We start from the raw sequence: 16,994 nt of genomic DNA, 5'->3' as shown, positions 1-16,994 counted from the left end.
AAAGTCACACCTACTTTTCTCCTTCGGGTAGAGCCGGCTGCTGGGATTTGCAGTTCTGTGGGCGGGGCAACATTTGCGCGAAAGGTATTAAAAGGTAAGGTTGGGTTCAGGTTGAATCCGATTCTTGCGTTTTATGTCCCCGCCCTCTGCTGGGAAATCTTTAGCCAGGGAAAGCAAATTAAACAGACCATCGACACAGGAACACAAAATGTGGGCTGGAGAGTTAGGATGGGAGAGAAAAGAGACTCTTTGCCTGACAAAAATGTTTCAGGAGGAAGAAAATAAAGATTTCAAGGCACAATAGAACAGAGATGTCTCTGATCTGAAACACAATTTTGCTTACAAAGTTGTATTTCAAATCAATTCAGGTAGATTTTGGGATATGTATGTGTGTGAGACAAATATATAACAATCTGTCAAATTTTGATTCCAGTCTGCCACTAAATAGCAGCACAAGACTTACAACCATCCATTTAGTGACTGTTCAAATTTGCAAAGACACTGAAAAAAGTAACATGACGATTTTTCGCACTTAATGACCATTGCAGCATCCCAATAGTCGTGTGATCAAAATTCGGATGCTTGGCAACTGATTCATATTTATGACAGTTGCAGTGTCCTGGGATCATATAATTCACCTTTTGACAAACAAAGTCAATGGGGAACCCAGATTCAATTTACAACTGTGTTACTAATTTAACAACTGCAAAGATTCACTTAAAATGAAAAGGCAAAAAAGATGTAAAATGGGGCAAAACTCGCTTGTCAACTGTCTTGCTTAGCAATGGCAATTTTGAGCTCAATTGTGGTCATAAGTCGAGGAAATCATTTCATAGGACTTTGACTTCTTGGTAAGCCAGGGCAGCAGCGTATTTTATAGCAATAGTCTTTGCTTCTGATTCAAAGAAAGGGGAAAACAAGCATATTAACCTGCTTGTGAAGAAAGGGGTTTATTGATTTATTGTTCAATTCTGGATTGAACAAGAGAAGAGAATATATATATAGCTCAGAGCTGGATAGTCCTAGTTGTTCTCTGAGCTTGGTTGTTTGGTTGCAGACTTTTCATTACCCAACTAGGTAACATCATCAGTGTTAGATAACTGATGATGTTACCTAGTTGGATAATAGAAGCAAATAACCTAGCTCAGAGAACACCAAGGACTTCACAGTTATATTTCTAGGAAAATAGGCAGGTTTTTCTGTGTGGTGACTGTGCTCTAGTGCAGTGTTTCTCAATCACAGTGACTTTAATTTGTATGAACTTCAACTTCCAGGATTCTCCAGACAGCATGCTTAATTTTGGCATTATATTGTGTTGCAAGTTGCCAATAAATGATCAGGATAGTAATGATAGAAGCATCCCAGTCTAAATGAAAGCATATAATTCTTTTTCTAGATTCTTGGGTGTAAATTCAACGCAACTGTACTGTCAAACTTTATAGCTGTCTATTTTTTAAAAAAATGAAATTATCTTCATTAAAAAATACAACATGTGTATTTTGGCTAGTGGTTTTGCTCATAAGTAGTTGCATGGAGAACTGTTTTACTAGAGCTGTTAATAAACAGTAAGCAGAGAAAGAGAATGGAAGATTAAATGCAGTAGTCTTTTTCTACAAAACAAAATGAAGCCCTCTGGTGGTCACATAATATATTTTACAACTATTATGAACATTATGCAAATAATCAGTTCAAATTTGCAAAGTTCTATCCACAAAGGGGTAATGCTTTTCAAGTGTCTACATCTATTTTAGAGACTTAGATTGATGGCTCCTGTTACAGCCATCCTTTTCCTTTTTAACATTTTCCTTTTTAATAGTTTTTTGTGGTGAAGAAAATGCAAAAGAAATAAAGAACATAGGAGCTGTGCAGGGAATAAATTATGGACATACTGTACCTCTTCCATAAAATTTAATGAATGAGGCAGAATCACTGTATCATGTGTAAATTGTTTGGAAACACAGATATTTAGGAATAAGATCCATAATGTTCAGTAGAACCAGAGGTGGTATTCAGCTGGTTCTGACCAGTTCTGGAGAACTGGAGTTTAAATTTTGAGTAGTTTGGAGAACCGGTAAATACCACCTCTGACTGGCCCCGCCCCCATCAATTCTCTGCCTCCTGAGTCCCAGGTGATCGGGAGGAAATGGGGATTTTGCAGTAACCTTCCCCTGAAGTGGGGTAGGAATGGAGATTTTACAGTATCCTTCCCCTGGAGTGGGGTAGGAATGGAGATTTTACAGTATCCTACCCCTGCGACTCCCACCAAGCCACTCCCACCAAGCCACTCCCACCAAGTCATGCCACACCCACCAAGTCACACCCACAGAACCAGTAGTAAAATATTTTGAATCCCACCACTGAGTAGAACATAGTTGTCCTAATCAAAATGCCAATTAAATTCAGAATGACATCCCATGAAAAATTTGATTTAAAATTTCATCCTTTAAAAATATGCAAGGTATAAAGGCAGTTGGTTGAGAATAGGTAGAGATATTTTTCTTCTGGCCTCACCACTACCATAAGAAACAGATATTTACAGGAGCTGCATTCAGCAAAGTGGACATTTGATGAATGAAGACGTTTTCACTCTGTGACACTACGTTGTGATACTTCCTGTAGAAGTTTCCCAAAATGTTAAACAGTAGACTTGTGTATAGCATAAATACAGTGGTGAAATCCATTTTTTTAAATTACTGGTTCTGTGGGCGTAGCTTGGTGGGCGTGGCAGGGGAAGGATATTGCAAAATCTCCATTCCCACCCCATTCCAGGGAAAGGACACTGCAAAATTCCCATTCCCTCCCCACTCCTGGGAGAAGGATATTGCAAAATCTCTATTCCCACCCCACTCTGGGGTCAGCCAGAGGTGGTATTTGCTGGTTCTCCAAACTGCTCAAAATTTCTACTACCGGTTCTCCAGAACCTGTCAGAACCTGCTGGATATCACCCCTGATACGAGGCACCTACACCTTTTAAAAATGCTGCATAAAGTACTGTATATTAGATAAAACACATCTATCTGAAAAATTAAAGCAGATGTGTACGTTGAAAGATTTATGTTTCTGTTTCAGAGGCTGTCCTCATCTATACATGTATGATCATGCACATGGAGAAAGCCAGGACATTATTTGAAGCAATCATGTGAAGCTTTTAATACTTTGAAGAAAGATGTTCTTTTATGTCAACCTGCTTTCGACAGGATTTAACTTGAATGCACATTCATAATGTTTACTATTTAATTATACAGTCCTACCAGGGGTGGGTTCTACTTACCTACTACCAGTTCGCATCGCGACCGCATCCGCGCATCCGCAGATCACCTATGATGACGTCTGGGTCAGTGGGCGAAGTTTCCCGCCGGTTTTACTACCGGTTCTTGCGAACCGGTCCAAACCGGGGGCAACCCACCACTGAATCATATCATGATGCAAAACAAGCCACGTGCGTTAGGTATTCTGTAGATGTTGGAAGGAGATGGCAAAATAGCAAGCTTGAGAGGGGGGTCTATTTTGCACAACCCAAATTGTTTTGCTTCAGTACAATCATGGATGGTTTACTGTATATGTTCATGATTAAGAAGCTATTAAAGACATGGCTATTTTCCCAAATTCTGGAGCAGGGTGAAAATTAAGTCCCTGATGGTCGGCTTCCCCTCTCCCATCTTTTTGATTATATCTGGATTGGGGGGGGGGGGAGTCTTTCATGATCCCTTTATTTTTTTTATTTTTAAAATTTTTAATTAAATTAAAATTAAATTTGGATTTGAGGGGGCTTTCACGATCTCATTTTTTTCTTTTTCTTTTTCTTAATTTTACTTAAAAGTAAATTTGGATTTGGGGGGCTTTCATGAGCTCATTGTTTTCTTTTACATTTTTTAAAATTTTAATTTTAATTTGCCCAGAGTTGTTGAAAAATAGGAAGTCTATATATTACCTAGATAAATAAGTAATCTCTTATCATCATTGTGCAAACAATATTCAGTTATGAAAAGCCAGTAGCTTTTAAATGTGAACAGCAAGCATCATTTTGTTCATGTCAAGCAGTAAAATATCTTGGGACAACTCTACACATATTTAGCAAATATAGGGGATCATTATCCTACAAAATAGGAATACTGAATAAGGTGGTCCACAGATACAATCATACTAAATTATAAAGACAGCAGACATTTAAAGTTTTTGTTGATATTTTGCAGTATCAAAAATAATATAAACAAAGCATAACTATATTAAGAGAATTAAAACTTGAATAGGAATGCAATTCTCTTGGATATTAGTTTTGTTTGAAAACTGTTTAAAACTGGTATTTGAGTTATTTGGTTTATTTCCAGAATTCAGTATTTTTATTAGGCAAGTCTGGACTGAATGAATATGCTGCATATTCAAATGCAGATGAGAAAGTCTTCGTATTCATTTTATCTCCAGAAATACTCTATTTAAATTCATTGCTGCATGCTACAAATGTCTTTTACAAAATGCAATAGATGTATGAACTTTTTCTTTGGTGTTTAAATAAACCTGTATGTTAAAGATGCTGGTGTCTATCCAACTGTATTAAAAGCAAATAGTTATCTGACAAACATACAAAGATGCCTTTATAGAAGAAGTTAGGGGGAGAGATAAGAGGATTGTCTGCAGTACATGATTGCAGCGATCCTGTAGAGAATTCAGGCTGAGTGGCAGATAAGATTGGACAGCATGAAGCAAAGAAGAAGAAATAAAATTGTATGAATTTCTTATATAATATGACATAATCCACAGGCAATTTTCATATTCTACATTTCACTTCCCCTTGAATATGTCTTTTCAAGCCTCCTCTCCGTTTCCTCTTTTTTCTTCTCCCAAAGCCAAGAATGAATATATAATATTCCCTTTGGATATATCCTGTGGAACTGATGAAGTGGCTGTATTCCATGGAAGTTTATTTCATTTTAAAAATGTTAGTTTTTAACATGATACCAGATTCTTTGTTGTTGTTGTTGATGACAACAACAACTGGACAATAGTCCAGTAGGGCTATTCCTTCCAAAATTGTTACATTTTACTGCAAAATTAGGAAGAGAGTACAGTAGATCCATCTTATAGAAGCTTAAATAAAAACAAAAGTTTAGGGTTTCATATTGGAAAATTACTAGTATCTTTTATCTATTTCCTGAATATTTATTTCACATGTCAACTGGGATGGTTCTGGCTGCAAATATGCTGCTATTTGTACTTGGAACCTAATCAGTGCAATGACCTAGTGGAAGAAATTTAAGAAGAAATGTAGTGTTGGAAGAAATATCTTTCTGGGTTCAGTTCCAACTGGGGAAAAAGACACTGGATTCATGGAAATTGCTGGGAAAGAATGTTTATTGATGAGCAGGATCACATGACTTCCTGAGCTCCTGAGTTCCTGAGCAGAAAAGGGCAGAGATGCTGAGAGTGTCTTGGTTTTATGCCCTCTCTGAGCCCCACCCTAGAGCTTCCTTTTTCTGTGTAGGAAATGCACTCTGATTGGTGGTGAGACTCCTGGAGGCGGGGGTCTTAGCTGTAGGCTGTATGTCTCCCAGGCTTGGTTGAGTCTTGCTGGATGATGTAATCTTCCCAGGTGCCATATGGTAAGTTTGGTAGATGGGTAGAGGGCTAATCCTATCTTTGTTACGTAGAATGGACTGGCTCAGGCCTTAATGGCCCATTGACAAATGACCCATTGCCTGAATTTCTGCCTCCCTTTTTGGGGAAATATTCTGCCCTTTTAATATTTCCTAAAATATTTCATTTTTCTAGGAGAAGTGTGGGTGCTAACTTCCTACAGTAGGCTAATTCATTTTTCAGCAGAAAAATTTTCCCATTAAAAAAAAAAAACTTGTGCCTTAGCCTCAGTAAGCATGCGCTCTTGTTTCCATTCTTTATTTTTCAGTACTGTTCTGTATGATGTTTGAGTAATTTGAAAGGAGTGATGAGCAATAACTTATTTCTTCAGAAGTTTTTAGTAATTTCAGACATGGATTTTTTTATTATTATTTTCAAGTTTATAACTTTTAGCATCATTTTAGAGGCAGAATTCATTTCTTTGATGTATAATAATTTGTTGCAGGAGGGAGAATTTTCATTTTGCTGTATCGCGCCTAAATTAGATTTGATGAGCTCCATGTCAAAAAGAAATGGCAAGGAATTATATATGCTTTCTCTTTTGAACATGTATCTTGCATTGAAGCTAAAGTGCTACTCTTTGAACTGTAATTCTGGATTTATTGGACTGACAACATTTCAATGAAGGATAGTAACTATATAGAGGTTGGAGCATGCAATTTTATTACAAAATTTGTCTTTTTATAGTATCCAACTTTGATCGTCTGCTCTGTTGTCTGCATTATTCTATATTTTCAGACATAAAAATGCATATCCATGAGAATATTCATACTGTACTACTCTCAAAAAGATGTTGAACTTCATATTTCTAAAATTCCAATATCACCATTGTTTTAGGATCAAAACTGGTTTTTGTTTACTATATTTAGATGACATCAAATTAGGAGAAGAAAAAATAATTAAGAAATATCTCTGATTTTTTAAAAATTTCCTATATTTTCTATTACCAGATTAATGCTAAACATGAAATAAGAATATTTATTCTTCTTCAGAAAAACAAGTTTTATTTAGTTCCTTCAGAATGGACTGTTTAGCAGAATCCATTAGCAACCAACATATGGCTGTCAATCGCAAATTGTACTAATAATATTTGAAAGTATTCTATAGCTTTATCCAAAGGACAATCATTAATTAATTAATTAATTAATTTTATTGGTTCAATTTTATATGCCACCCTTTTCCGGAGACTCAGGGCGGCTTACAATGCGTTAAGCAATAGCCTTCATACTTTTGTATATACCTGCTTAGTAGGGCTTTCGCCCCCCCCCCCGCCGCCTTATACAAAGTCAGCTTATTGCCTCCACAAACCGGGTCCTCATTTTACCTACCTCGAAAGGATGGAAGGCTGAGTCAGCCTTGAGCCTGGTGAGATTTGAACTTGCAGTAATTGCAGGCAGCTGTTGTTACTTAACAGTGCTTTAGTCTGCTGCGCCACCAAGGCTCATTAATTCATTACAAAGAACGCCAATTATTTATTGACAATATAGAACTATTTATTCTTATTTTAGGAGAGATTGGCAATCTGAGGCCCTCTAGCTGATGTTGAACTTTGCACATATGTCATAATTGATGAGGAACTTGGGTTGCTGGAAGTTAGAGTTCAATAATAGATTACTGATAGATTACTGATAGATTACCCATCTCGGCTAAAGAGTCTCCCTGTCCCGTACTTATGATGGAATGCCTGACAGTCCATGAGAATACAGAGGGACAGCAAAATAGTTAACGGAGGAAATAGTGGAATGGGACAACTTGCCCTGACCAACTCACCACGGCCAATTCATCATGGCCAACTTGCTGTGGCCAATTTGCCTTGGCCAACTCACCAGGGGACAATTTGCCACAGGACAATTCAACAATTCAATTTAATTATTTAAAATTATTTATTTTTTTTGTCAGTCACATTTCATTATGTCCCTCCTTTTGCATCCTTTCTTTAATGTTTGTATTCCACCATTTCTTTGATATTAGTGTAACTCTTGTCCTGTGATGAGTTGTCTTGAGGTGAATTGGCCATGGTGAGTTGTCCCATGGTGAGTTGGCTGTGGCAAGTTGTCATGGCGAGTTGGCTGTGGTGAGTTGGCCGTGGCGAATTGTCATAAACCTGGAAAGAGAGCCATTGTAGAAGAGATCCTTGAGTCCAGAAGAGAGGGGAAAAATTAGAAAGACAATAACTTCACCCAAATTTTAGTAGATAAGACAGTATACAGGAGAATGCCTTCAGTAGGTTTTCAGTATTCTGGTATATTATCTTATTAACAATAAGATCTTTCCAGTAATCCAAGTGCAGTGGTGGGTTTCTACCGATTTGTCCCGGTTTGGGAGAACCATGGCAGCAGTGGGAGGCTCCGCCCACCCGCCCGGATGTCATCACGGACGCTCTGCATGCACAGAAGTTTCTGCGCATGCGCAGAAGGGGCGCACACTCAGAGTTCCGAACCGGTAGCGAAGGTAAGTGAAAACCACTACTGTTCAAGTGGTCCTTGTTTCCTGAGTTTGCCACTCTTGAAGAACTTGATATTATCCTATAAGGCCAAAGATGGTTCCTCCAAATATTAATATGGTAATATTACTTTCACATATTATTACAGTATGTAACTGTAACCTATTAGGGTGGATATATATCATCAGAGCTGGTTATAAGGATTCATTATGACTATGCCACAAGTTGATATAAAAGCTATTTCCATTGCCTTGTGAACAGATTATGCGTTATGTTCTGACAAATTACAAAATGTCATTCCTTTTACCTACTGCTGAGTTAAGAAGCCGTAGCATTTGGGTGGTTTCAAATGCCAATTGAGAAGGCAATTCAAGAATAAGCATTGTTGATTTTGGGACACTTCTGCTTACTGGTTTGTGGCCACTCTTTCCAATGAAAGTTCCTGAGCATCTGCACTTTGTAAAAGGCAATGAAAAGGTTTTAATTATATTCTTTACTGGCAGATGAACTTCTTGCTGAAGATTAGTAAACAAATTACTTTGTACTATTAAGACTCCTTATGTGGATGCCAGATGTTCACTTGACAGGCAGGGCAGCTATTAAATAAAAGGTAACTAACCATAAAACAATTGATTTTTGTATGGAAGTTTACTATGCGTGAGAAGGTGCAGGAGCAAGAAGTGGGGTCACTTATTGAGTACGCTGTGGAAATCTAACCAGTTTTTTCTTTTTTTAAAGGTATGTTGGGTTGGACTGGTAAAAGTGAGGAAAGATTAAAGAAGAAAGGCATGAAATCTCTTGTAACCATGTGTACATTGAAATGACTCCCCCACCAAATGTTTTTAAATTATTCATTAACTGGAATATGTATGCTGAACACTAGGACATGTCCCCATAATATCTATTCGGGGCCTTAGACATTAAGCTGATACTGCAATCTGCTGCAATCTTCTGCAATCTACGCAGAAGGAAGTCGATAGCTTTACTGCTTGTCTCTGATAATTTGGAGGAAAGCTTGTGTCTAATGAGGAAAATAGGGTATGAACCATTCTTTCCATAGCCATAGAATTATTATACACTGAGTTCTTTACAAGTAATATATCTTTCTAAATATTTTACTATGCATAGACTTTATCTTGAGCTTCCAAACAATGAAAAGGCTGGCTTTTATACAAAAATGTGGTTGTGTTTTTTAAAAAACAATCTGTCAATCAGCTTCTGTTTCTGGCTGTCAGACAAAAAACAAAACAAGAACCTGACACTTAGCATACATATTTCTTTCTTTAAATAGAGAGATAAAAATAGAATGGCATCAACAAAAATATAAGATCTATCCATTGTTCAGGCTATTTGCAATGAACTTTGCTCAAATTGCCACAGGGAAAAAGAAAATCCCATTCTGTGTTTCCTTCGAAAGAATCTACTTTATTCCAAGTCCGATAGCATTCCAACTGAATCAGTACAATTGTTTACAATGGATTAAAACATTTTGTTAAGCCATGTTTTGCTTAACTGTTTCCTTCCATAAGCCGCAACTGGCTTTGTTTATATATCTCAGTAAACTGTGAGCCACACTTTAAAGTTTACAATCTGATAAACTAAATGTACCATGATGTGTGAAACATGCCTGTCATTCAGAATTTTCTCAAGGTTTTAGATAAAGATTTTTCTGGTCTAACCTGAAGAAGCTTTTTCTTTGAATGTGGAGACTTTTCCACAGAACTAATGGAGCATATGGGATTTATATGGGGCTATATCTATGAAACCATAACTACCATTGTTTTGATGGTAGCTGAGACTTTCATCTTTCAAATAAAATATGAGCTTCTGTTGATTAAGTCAACTTTTTGTGTATTTGGTACATATGAGAATTCTTGGCAGATAAGTCATTATGGTGCTGGATAGGTCCAGGGAGACCTTGGTTCAAGTCTGCACTCAGTTTTAGGAAATAATTGGATGACAGTCATCATTGCCCAGCTAACTTTGGAGATAAAACTGGAAGAACCCTATTAATTTATTAAATTTATAAACCAGCCATCTCATTGTTGCAGCAACTAACAATAATTAAAATGGATGCTATTTTTTGCTTCAGGAAGGAATGTGAAGCTTCTTCAATATGTCTGTCTGTTTATTTATCATCTATTTATCCCTCAGAATTACACACACACACACACACACAGTATATATCATTAAATATTTGTTAAAAGGTAAAAACTGGCCTAAAGATAAGCATGCTTCTCAATTCTGACTAGATATACTAAGAGTGGAGCATTTGTACTGCCATTGAGTTAGTGTTAATACCACTTTATAATGCCTTGGTAAGGCCACACTTGAAATACTGCATCCAGTTTTGGTCGCCATGATGTAAAAAAGATGTTGAGACCCTAGAAAGAGTGCAGAGAAGAGCAACTAAGATGATTAGGGGACTGGAGGCTAAAACATATAAAGAACGTGTTATGTCCTTATAAGGACATCCGCCCGGATTGGCTGCCAGCCATCGGGCGGGAAAGTTTGAATCCCTGTCAGGGGCGGTGCGACTGCCGGAGCGAATATAAGGAGAGCTCCAGCAGCGCGCGGCCAGTCTTGTCTTGTCTTGTTACTGTAGCTAATAAAGTTACTAAATGTATCGAGCTGGTCACGTCTTCATTTCCTGCGCCTGATCTAACAGAACGGTTGCTGGAACTGGGTATGTCTAGTCTGATGAAAAGAAGGACTAGAGGAGACATGATAGCAGTGTTCCAATATCTCAGGGGTTGCCAGAAAGAAGAGGGAGTCAAGCTATTCTCCAAAGCACCTGAGGGCAGGACAAGAAGCAATGGGTGGAAACTAATCAAGGAGAGAAGCAAGTTGGAACTAACTTGCCTCCAGAAGTTGTAAATGCTCCAACATTGGAAGTTTTTAAGAAGAGATTGGACAACCATTTGTCTGAAGTGGTGTAGGGTATCCTGCCTAAGCAGGGGATTGAACTAGAAGACCTCTAAAGTCCCTTCCAACTATTCTATTCTATTCTATTCTATTCTATTCTATTCTATTCTATTCTATTCTATTCTATTCTATTATTCTATTCTATTCTATTCTATTCTATTCTATTCTATTCTATTCTATTCTATTCTATTCTATTCTATTCTACTCTACTCTACTCTACTCTACTCTACTCTACTCTACTCTACTCTTCCACTAAGAGGCACAACTAGAAATTAGTTGTGAAGCACAACTAAAAATTTTAAGATTAATACTGTCTGGGATTTTTAATCACTTTGTCAGAAGCTAAAGTTTTTTGTATAACTTTTTTAAAAAAATCTATGCAAAGCTATTGTGGGATAGTGCCAAGCATGTAATCACATAATATATTCTTTATGAATCACAAATTAAAATTAAGTTTGTTTTAAGTATTTTACCCTGTTTTGTAACCCCAGAAGTAGTGTAGTTTACAGAAATCAGTTATAAGACTGTCTCTGCTTGCAGGCTGGTAGTCTAAAGGATATGATCTACAAAAAGACTCAGAATAAATTTATGTTGAGGGCTGCAAGATTGCTTTCAGACAGGGCTTTTATTGCAAAATTCTCATGCCTTATTAATGGAATTTTACGTGGAACTATGGAGGATGTAACTATGCATTGGGAGTTATGCATCTTTTATGTTTGTTTTCAGTCTACTTATAGTGGAGTTCTGAAATTGTGAACAAGCGACCTATTTTTATTTAAAAAGTAAAAAAAATGAGATATGGAGATGAAGGGGTAGCTTGTCAATCTCAGCAACTGCCTTCATTATCTTTCATCTTTAAATGAGAGAGCTTGGAAACAATGAGCCTTTCAGTTCTTGAAGAATATAATTAAATATTAATATTCTTGTCCCCCTGTGAAACTGACCATAATAATGAAGTGGTATGTATGAAATTAGACTAATCATATAGGCAAGCTTATTATGCCGTATTATGAATATGGTGAGAAAAAGTTGGTATAATCCATGTTTAGTTCAAACTAACCTACTTTCTGTTTAATCGTTCTTAGCACACGCCTAGCTGTTCCAGCCAATTTAGAGACATAAATGGCTACAGGCATTTTGAAACAATAGTTTTCTTGTTGAAAAAATAGAATGTGACTTGTGAACTTCCCTGGTTTCTAAAACTACTGTTACCCTAGAGATCGTTCTGTGTTTTTTGAGAAATCATGGAGAGCAGGTTTAGTGCCAGAGAGGATTGGAGAAGGGCAAATGTTGTTTTTCAAAAGGAAAAGAGAAATAAAAAAAAACTTGGATTACTGCAAAACACTGGAAGAAATTATTATACAGATGATTTATAAGCATTCATAAAAGAAGGCTGTGCTTGGAAGGCAGAAGCATCATTTTATTAAAAATACATGATGTAAAACCAGATTTTGTTTTTTGAAAAAAAAAAGACATGACCAGTTTAGATTACCATGATAATGTGCTGCACATTTGATAACATTTGATTTTGATGTTAGAAAGTGCTGGATATAGTGTATTTCAGAGGTGTCAAACTCAAGGCCCATGGGCTGGATCTGGCTCATGGGATGCTTATATCTGGCCTGTGGGGCCACCCTGCAAACAGCGAAGGACCGACCCATGGTACCTCAGCCAGAGAAAATGGAGCTCCATTTATGCTGGAAGAGGGTTGCAGGAGGCCATCACAGCTGAAAACGGAGCTCAGGAGCCCATTTTTGCTGGCAGAGCACTAGGGCAACCACAGGTGCCCCCGACATGAGTGATGTTGATCTGGCCATGCCCCCCCAGATCTCTGAGGTCAAACACAAGCCTGATGTGGCTCTCAATGAAATCGAGTTTGACACCCCTGGTATATTTGATTTTTCATGAAGACTTAGAGAAGAAGTTGATAAAATGTGGGCTGGATTGTGCTATTATTAAATAGATACAGACTTAGTAGAATTATTGTACCCATTGAGTGTACATCACTGATTCTGTGTCTAGCTGGAGAGAAATATTTCTTGATGTCTGCAGGGTTACCTTATAGGTCCTGTGCTTTTCAACATATTTGTAAACGACTTAGATGGCAGATAGGAGGAAAACTATAATTATGAGCTGAATTCAGTAAGATGAAATGCAGTAGGGACAAATATATTTGGTTAGGTAAAAAATACATATATGAATAGGATGTGGGAGGAAAGGAAACTCTTCTAAATGTAGTTCATGCAAAAAACCAAACCAAAAAAAAAAACCTCAACTAGGTTTCTTGGGTTCGCTCATGAGTCAACAGAGTGATGCAGCTGCAAAAAAGCAAATTTAATTGTAAGCTGCTTTAACATATGCATAGTGTTTAAACGAAGAAGACCTATTCTTACATATTCTCCATTGGTCAGACCATACTTAGAATGCTTCAGTTCCAGCCACCACATTTATGAAAGACATTGACAACTTCGAATGTGTCCAGAAGGGAAATATTAAGGTTTGGGACATATATAATTTTGAGAAAAGAAACTTGTAAAAAAATATAATTGCTGTCTTCAAGTATCTGAAGAAGCTATCATATAATAGAAAATAGTGCAGAATTATTCAGATTTGTTCCAGAAGAGTGAATTTAAAAAATAGGTTAGAAAACATTAGAAAATTTTGTAATGGTAGCAACTGTGGATGGTTTGAATAAACAAATGGAATAAACAAAGGATGCTAGGAATATTGTCAACCATCTGGATGACTCTCAATCAGGGATGCTATAGTGGTGGGTTCCTGAAGGGGGCAAGGATTAGCTAAATGATCTTTATGATACGTTCTATCAATTCTTTGTTCTATGAGACTATGATAGCTGCCAGACTTTTCACGATGCATTCTTTGTGATCTTCAGCCATGTCTAGTCTTGTGATTCTATGGATTGTATTCCAGTTTCCAAGTTTTGCTATTGTTCAAGCGAGAGCATCTGACTTGATTTCACATTGTATTACTCAAACTAGTATACAAAACCCATGCTTTTCATATGAACGGAAGATAAAAATGCTATATAGAGCGTTGAGTCATTGAGAAATTTTTTAGGTTGGATGTCAGTAACTCGATGGATTACAGTAACCACAAGTTTTGCTTCACCTTTTTGCTATGTATTCAATATTAATATTTAATATCAATGCAAATAAATGGTCAATAAAAAAAATATCCCAAAGAAACAAAAATACCCACTTTATATAGATTTTCTGCATTGTTTTGTAAGAAAGATTAGACCTACCTTTTCTGGTAGTATTTTTATTGTCAGACATTAACAACACTGCTCCTGCAGTGCATTGCTCTTTATAGAGACTTGAAGAAGAAAAATATTACATAACACAATATAGCTAGTTCCTCACCACAATGGTGCTCTTGCTTTGTAGACAAGCTCTTATACCATGCAGTAAATAGTCATTGATTCTTGCCTGAGTCTTTAAAGCTTAGTTCTTTTAGGAAAAAATACAGGGGAGCATCCACATTTTCTGTGTTTTTTTTAAAATGGATTTACTTTAGAAAGCTTTCTAACAATGAGCCAGGGGGTAAGTTCTCTAAGAGATACTTGATTATATCTTTTGATCTATCGTTTCTGCTAATGGATGGCTTTGGCTTTTCTAGTCAAAAGCATTTCCTCACCTCAGTTTAATTCAGTTCTTTCCATTCAAACTCCCTTTAGCTCAAAATTAATGATGCTGCCAGGCACGGGCTCTATGATCTAGATCCATAAATTCTCCTTCTTGGTATCCTTTGCCAGGCAACCTGGTTTAAAATTGGCAGAAGCTTCCCAGACTCACAATGCAGCAGGACTAAAGAAGGATCTTTATTGTCTATTTGGATAAAACAATTTGAAGTACTGTAATTGATTTCCATTTGTCAATGCGAGACTGCAGTCCCCTCATATTCCCATTGCAGTTTAAAACTGGGATTTTTTTCAAGCCATTCCATAGTTTAATAGCAAATTTTCTTTCCCCTTTTCACTGTTACCAGTAAAAGACAAAAATCCACCAGACCACCAACACTGCGAGGTAACTGTCAAATTGTTTACAATGCCAATATTAAATGAATTGTCTGCTAAGTATAATGTACATGCCTTTTAAAACATACTTTGAGAGGTCCAATTTAAAACATACTTTGAGCGGTATTGCAAGATTGCCACTATTTTTGAACTCTCAGACAATGCAAGATTACCCACCCCTCCCAGTGTCCCGCTTCTAACTCCAGTATGTGAGAAAAGTAGGGTTACAGTGTCCTAGGTCATTTTTGGGCAATTTAAATCAGGAAAAATGAGAATAACTGAAATAAACTGTGTAACCACCTCTTGACCTTGTGAACTGAAGTCTGTAACTAGGGAGATCAGATGTTCCTCCTTTTAATTTCACCAGAGATAAATAGATTCAAAATGTATTTAAAAAAAAAAAACAGACAGAGAGAATGAGAGAGGAAGACAGAGAGACAACGTAAAAAATCCCTTTTCAGCTTTCAATACTTAATGTACAAAACATTCAGTGGTAAAGGCAATACTGTAAAATCATAAATTGCATGTATGTATGTATGCATGTATGTATGTATGTATGTAAAAGGGATGTGGTGGCTCAGTAGCTAAGATGCTGAGCTTGTTGATTGAAAGGTCAGCAGTTCAGTGGTTCAAATCCCTAGTGCTGCATAATGGGGTGAGCTCCCATTACTTGTCTCAGCTTCTGCCAACCTAGCAGTTCGAAAGCATGTAAAAAATGCAAGAAGAAAAATAGGGACCACCTTTGGTGGGAAGGTAACAGTGTTCCGTGCGCCTTTCGGCGTTTAGTCATGCCGGCCACATGACCACAGAGACGTCTTTGGACAGCGCTGGCTCTTTGGCTTTGAAACGGAGATGAGCACCGGCCCCTAGAATCAGGAACGACTAGCACATATGTGCGAGGGGAACCTTTACCTTTATGTATGTATGTATGTATGTATGTATGTATGTATGTATGTACAGTATGTATGTTCTGGGCAGACACAATATGATGTTGGTCCAACCTTAATTTAAAATTTTTCTGTTACATGAGCTACAAAAGCACACAGCTTACAGAGCAATGTAGAGCATCAGTACCACAAATAAGAAAGTAACAAAAATAACACTTCAGAGTTTGAAGTCTAACACTTAGTTTTCTTTTCTTTTCCCTTCTTCTCTAGAGAAAAGGCTGGCCTTGAACCAAATTTCCTCTTTGATTGTTAGCTGGAAATTCCATTTTTAAAAAGCTGTTGGATGGAGATCCTAGCTTTCTATTTCTGCTCCCCAATCCCTCCCTTGGCACATACCTTTTTGTTCCTTTTCACCATGCGGTCTGATGTCTGCTTTCACAAGAACAAAAACTCTTCCACCTGAAAGGAGACGGCTGGGGTGTGGGAATTTCTTTTGCTACATGCTCAAGGAAACAGCTCTCTCAAGAAGATTCTTCTAACATTTGTTTCAAATGTCTGAGCTGGCAGTTTGTCATCTGGCATGAGGGCCTGGCTGGCAGATTGTAAGAGTAGAATTTTGCTGCCTGCCAATTCAGTACCCCATAAAATAAGAATTCTTCACTAAGGTATTAAAAAAAACAAAAAGGATGTGCAAAACAGACTCCACCCCCTTTGCAGGTTAAGACTCCTTTCCCTTTGTAGTTTTAGGTGGATGGGTTAGATCATGGGTCTCCAACCTTGGCAACTTTAAGCCTGGCAGACTTCAACTCCCAGAATTCCCCAGCCAGCAAAGCAAAGCTGGCTGGGGAATTCTGGGAGTTGAAGTCCTCCGGGCTTAAAGTTGCCAAAGTTGGAGACCCCTGGTTTAGGTCCTAAGAAGGCCCTCTTCCTTGCCCAGATCAATTCTGAGATTGACATATGTTTTGATTCTATCCTATCTTTAGGGAGAGTGTTGTAACAACACGTTTTTAGATTTCCTGAGAGAGTAACAGGTACTTGGTTTATTGTTACTGTATTATTACTGTGAGAGCGA

Source organism: Pituophis catenifer, unplaced genomic scaffold (assembly GCF_029215685.1).
Source record: "Pituophis catenifer annectens isolate HBS135680 unplaced genomic scaffold, rPitCat1.0.hap2 SCAF_3, whole genome shotgun sequence".
Classification (NCBI taxonomy): domain Eukaryota; kingdom Metazoa; phylum Chordata; class Lepidosauria; order Squamata; family Colubridae; genus Pituophis; species Pituophis catenifer.
The sequence above is the reverse complement of the archived record's forward strand: the minus strand, read 5'-3'. Positions refer to the sequence as shown.